At 36.4% G+C, this 6,082-nt stretch overlaps 1 long non-coding RNA gene across 1 annotated transcript; it reads right to left on the bottom strand.

Moving 5' to 3' along the window:
• Positions 1 to 409: 409 nt before the first annotated feature.
• Positions 410 to 4,202, bottom strand: LOC116963511. The gene is made up of 2 exons (XR_004408228.1): positions 4,118 to 4,202; positions 410 to 1,670 (listed from the first exon to the last, which is right to left on the bottom strand). It is a non-coding gene; the product is annotated as an uncharacterized LOC116963511 (long non-coding RNA).
• Positions 4,203 to 6,082: the final 1,880 nt, after the last annotated feature.

Genomic DNA, 6,082 nt, shown 5'->3' with positions numbered 1-6,082 from the left:
GAAGCCTCTCTATTTTTGTTAAAAGCTATGCATCACTTCAGTTTTTACTTGCTATGCACTAGGATATTCAGTTCTTTGTCAATCTCACAGCTGGATTTATCTGGTAGTGCATGTAATCCAACCTGTATGGACTTCTTGACTTGAGTCAAAAGGAGGGCCCTGATGACATAACAAATTTTGGATTAGGATCTTTCTAAAAACTTGCTTTGTACATACATCATTGGAAACCAGTTACCATACTTCATTAATACAAAGGATTACAGAGTTTTAGCATAATAATAGCTATTCAAGAGCAGTGTTAATTGTTTATTCATAGCCGATGTCCTAAATTTCACATCCTGTGTCATATAAAACACAGCTGAAATTCCATGAAGAGAAAGATAATAATAGAAGGCTCAGAGAAAAAATATACTATATAGAAAAATCTTTATTTGAACATTCTGATTAGATTTTGCTTCATTTTTAGAAGATCAAAACAAATTGCCACCCCCGTTATCTTCCTAAAGCATCATAAAACCTTACTGCAGTACAGAGTTATTATTTAACCATACATTTAAATGAGAACAGTGGATAAAATCTTTGTTTTGTGAGAATTGTCACTCTTTAATGAGTCTTCACACTCCAAAATTATTAATCTGGGAGGCTACATGATGTCCATTTAACCCACATCACACATTTATTTAAAGAAACAGATTATAAACTCCATAACATATGACTTGCATAATGACTTTGAAAAATTTGAATTAGGTATAACTCTGCTAAATTCTATGGAATTACTTCTATTTTGCAAAGCATAAACGAAGGAGATGCCTTGTATAGCAATTAAAATATGTTTGCCTGTTTCCTAATTCTTTACTGTTCAATCTTGAAAGACTTCAGCTTTAACAAAGGCTTATTTTTTTGTTTTCAACAAACAAAATAATTAATGTTAGGATTGTATTTGACTATTAGTATGGTGGAAATTACAGATCTCTATAATTCAGTGCTGGACTGCTCATAATGTGAGATCCTATTAAACTGTACAATGATGTACCTTTATCATTCTTTGGAAAATATACTATTTGTTCTGTGAAGATAGCAAGAAATGTAGTAGTTGATTGTCATTTGCAAAGCCACTACCAGTATATTCCTACTAAAAACATGACTGATGGTATAATAAGAATTCTAAATTGCTATTTTCTTGGACAGTAATGCAACTTTCCTTGTAGCTTCCTTATAATTAAATTTTATATTAGCTATTTTGAAGAGAGAGAGGCTCCAATACTTAACTAATTATGAAGCAGTTTCTACTGTTGACAAAGAATGAAGTTCAGTCAAAATGTCCTCTGGCTTTTCTAATAAAGTGAATCTGATTTACATCTTAAATTGATTCGGAAATTGTTTATGCATTTAATTCCTGCAGACGGAAAAGAGGATTTTATTCTGATGATTTTATTCTGATGTTGTTTGCTTGGAACTGATGAAAATTGCTCTGTGGATGAGTTGCATTCTGCTAGTTCTTTCTAGGCCTATTGTTTGAGCAGAGTCTATTTGCAATGTACATCCTCCAACAGATTTCCTTGGGTTACCAACAGCTCAGAATTAGCAAATGCTGCTTCTTCTTTCTTTTCTTTCCATTTTGTTGTTTTCTGAGCTGGTTGTTTTTGCAAGACTTCATGTCTAACCCTGACCTATAAGACACAAATCCACTTGTTAGGTACCAGTGCAAATCTGAATGGGAATTAATCAACAAAGAAAAATACTCACTCTTGATGAAATGCTATCATTAAAAGCAAACTTATAGGCGCTAGACAACATCTACCCTGGATCTCTGCTGATGGTGTCAGGAAGGAAGCATTACCCTTCCCTTCTTCTCCCTTCCATGCTAATAAGCATTTCACTTGATTCCCTTAGCACTCACTGAAGGAGACGCCATATATTTTCTTACCTCTCCCACCCACTACACTGTGGGGTTACAATCACCAGATCTGCTGAGGAGGATACTCATATTATTTGCCCCTCAAAATATTTTCTGAACCAGAGCAATTATTCTTGTCCACAACTCTGAAACAAAACCTCCAATCCTGTGTTTTCTGCTACAGATCACCTAGAACCCAGTTTTGCAAAAGCTGAAGATATTCAACAAAATTAATAAACATTAATAGGACCATAATTACTGTGCCCCCTTTCTCTATCATCACCACTGATTTCTTCCATGGCTTCCAATGAGGAAAGGAGGGAAAGAATGGGGAGAGGATAAGTAAGGAAAAATACAGAAAGGTATTTTAAGTTTTAAAGTATCTCAGTAGGAAGAGAGCAGCTCTTGTGAGCAGAACCCTATTCTGTTTGCTTATGGCCAAAATGTTATACAAGTCCCAATAAACCCACATGTGAGTTGAATAATGGGCTTTGATATTATCTTAGACTAGGCGGTTCTGCAGGACAGTGTTACTAAAATTTTTAATGTTGTTCAAGTCTTGCTCTGCCTACATAAACATGCAGGCACTATCCCATGATTCAAAGAGCCTTTGGAGTAACACATTAAATAATACACAAAGAGAAAGGGAGAGGAACAATTAAAGTGCAGTGTAGTGATGGAACATATAGTGCTACGTTTGAAAAATGACTATGCATGTTTAAGCTCTAAAATATGATTGAAGAAATCTAATGGAAACTAGATCCAATGGGAATTTTACCACTGACTTTACGCCTCATAGAAGGATAAAAAGTAATATACTGTTAAAAGGATGCCAGTTTGCACATGCAGGGTGTACCTTTTTCATTAGTATCGTGGTTAGCACTATAGGAGGTATCATTACATACAGGGAGTTTTTTATAACTTTCAAAATTCTTTCTCTGTCTCTGTTGTATGAATGCCCTATTTACTTCTGCAAGAGTTGGGAAGAGCTGGGGTGGGAGGTGGGGAAGAGAGGGCACATTTCAGGTCTGAGCAGCAAACACTCAGCCCTGGCATTTTGAGCTTCTGTGTGGGTCTGGTTTCATGTCGCTATTTTGGTACTCTTTACAGGTAATGGGTACTACAAATTTAGCTCATCTCCAGTCGTTGGCACTCAAAAGTGAGAATAGCTTCTTTTGGGTAACCCAGTGAAGGAAAATATCCACAGTATCTGCTAACAGACAGGCATTGTATGTCTCACCAAGAACACTAATACACAGCATGTTCTGCCAAAGTTAGTACTGATATAATTGATGATATTTGTCTTACTTTTTCTAGTTGTAATTCCTACAAAACCTTGAACATAGCCTTTTTAGTGTTTAAAATTATTTTTCCTCTTTTTTAAGGAAAAAAAAAAAAAAAAAACAAAAAAACCCACACTTTTCCATTACTTTAAAGGAAGGAAAAGGAAACCTGTTTGCAGTAAGCTGCTTTCTGAAATCCTGAGTATTTCATTCTCTAATTGATGAGCCTTACAGAAACACATAGCATTAAAGCAAGATATATAATCAATGCCATGCTTCTGAAGTAGTGGGAACTTGTGAAGACAATAGAGAGATAAATATGTTCCTCGAAGCAAAGCTCAGCACAGTCTTTCCGTTTAGTCTTGCCTGTAAGAAGCAGTCATTTAGATTCTAGCTTCTAATCAAGAAGATAAAACATGGTATTTCTTTTTTAGGCATCCTATGATGTTTATTTTCCCTGAAAAGAGTAGACTACAGTGAACCTTCTATTTATGTTTCATCAGTTTCTGGACCTACGTATGTTCTAATAAAAAGTAGAATGCTGCCAACTCAAACAGCAGTGTGGTGAAACAGAGTTTCAGTAAATGAGCAAAAACCAACTTCTACACGTACAAATAAAAGAACTGAATGGGACTAATGATACCCAAGTAGCAAGGTACTCCTCCTCCTGCTTTCTTCAGAGTCACAATCCATCAACAGTTCAAACCCAGTATTAAAAGGGAGACTTGAAGAAAAATTGAAAGGGAACTCCAAGATGTGGCAATGTTTGAAACATCCTGAGGATTTCTTGTGGTAAAGCAAGATCAAGGCTGCCAAAAGAGCTATTCAGGTCATTCTAAAGCCCTTTATTGTACCCAATATCGTAGTTATTAAATTCAATTCTATAACAACAACAACAAAAAATTACTATTCTAACACCAATCTTTGCCTCACATACCTCTGCAAGTGCTTCCAGTCATTTCAGTCAGACTTGCTCCAAGGAGAGCTGACCACCAACTAGTCCCTCCCTGTGCCAATACCCCCTGTTTCTCTGCCAGTATGGGTGGAGCGCCTGTGTAAAACAATCTTCTCCCTGCGGGAGACTGTACCAGTCTTTGTGAGGGTGGCATAGCTGACCCACTTTCTTTGGAAGGCACCTCAGCACAAGTCCTGTGAGCACATTCCAGAGCTCCCTTGTTCCCTGTTCACCCAAAAAGCAATTCCTTGGCAGCTTCCCCTCCTGCTTCGCCCTGTCTGCACTGATTGACTCTCTCAGGGCTTCCTTCTGAGCATGCTGCTGCTAAGCCTAAGGATGTGGAAGCAGCTGTCAATAATAGGGAAAGAAACCCAGGGTCTGATTTTCAGCTTTTTGGTGTCCAAGAAATGAGGCAAAAATCCAGATATATTTTTCCAATAATGGCAAAGTATGCTGGGAAGAGCTCAAGGAATACAAGACCAAATATAATATTTGTCCAGGTATTCAGCAACAGTAATGTAAGCACCACTGATGATGATGGAATCCTCACAACAGCAAAACTACTGGCTGAGAATTTTCAGCATAGGCCTAGCAATATTCTAACACGTACTGTCATGCCCAAGGCAGGACAGTATGCCCATACCATGTTTACTGAAAAGTATATCCTTTACATAGCAATGAGCACCAATCAACATCGCTGCCCCAGTAATTTTGCCTACAAGAATCAAAAAAGACCATATACATGTACACTGTGAGAGAAGATGAAATGAAGGATGGAAAGAGGAATCTAAAGAAGTTTTGCTTCTCTTCAGAAATTCTTAGTGGTTACAGTCCATTTTTTGTTTGACCATCTCAGTGAAATAGCTATAAATAATTATGCTGTAAAACCAAGATGGACTTAAAATGGAAAAATATCCTCCACATGTTAAGTACAAAGCTGCTCATAATTCATATAGGTTACACAAGGTAATGGCTTCTCATCTTAGTCACTTGAACCACCTCAAATTTTCTTTTTAACTATTACTTGATCAGCTTATATATGAACTTGGCTTTTTCCTGAGGAGAAAAGGGAATTATTCTGTTAATGACATGGACTGGAAAAATGAAGAGGCAGACTTTCATTTTATCAAAGAGCAAAATTTGGACTCAAGATGGAAATGCAGGTTGGCCATAGTGTTAAAATGGCTTTTAGTTAATCTAATTGTTTTTCAATTTTCTTTATACTTGTGAAAATTAGTTTCTTCACTGATTCTCACAAAAAAATGTTAAACAAGAATCTGTTCTCTGACAGTAAGTTAGATTTTTTTAATGGGAGAAAAGCAATGAAACACTAGTCTTCATTATGGTACAAAGACAGAAGGTAAAAGAAACACTGAAGTAAGTTTCCCCTTGTAATACTAGGAAACAGCTATTTCAAGATATATGTTGAATAAAACCAAGGTGTTTTTCCCTTGCCTGGATGAGTTAGGTCAACAGCATGTATGAAATATTGGTCTCTTAGTTAATAGTCATTATTTAGCTTGTCTCAAACATGTATATTGCCCCCATGCTGGTACTTTTGCTTATAAAATGACCTGGTTAATTCCCCCAGGTTTGTTCTCAGATAGTAGTTCAAACTTGAACTCTTTAATGAGTTTCAGTATTCAAGTAACCTTCAAGTTCTCCTAAAAAAGATCAGTAAGCATAATATTCCCTATAATATGTTGTAGGCAGAGACTGTATAAGTTTTCTGAGTTTTAGAGGCAAAATACCTCCCAGTATAACAATTATTAAATAAGTTGGGTTTTGTTTGTTTTGTTTGTTTTTTAACTATGGGAAGAAAATAATCTCCTGTAACATGAATTGGTGGCATATTCCAGTTTAAAAACTGCTAATTCTGAATATTTACCTCCTATTCTCCTGAGGCCAGCAGGTCGAGGGAAGTGATTCCGCCCCTCTCTCTGCTCT

This window comes from Tyto alba, unplaced genomic scaffold, assembly GCF_018691265.1.
Source record: "Tyto alba isolate M040663 unplaced genomic scaffold, T.alba_DEE_v4.0 Super-Scaffold_1000006, whole genome shotgun sequence".
Lineage (NCBI taxonomy): Eukaryota > Metazoa > Chordata > Aves > Strigiformes > Tytonidae > Tyto > Tyto alba.
The sequence above is the reverse complement of the archived record's forward strand: the minus strand, read 5'-3'. Positions and strand labels throughout refer to the sequence as shown.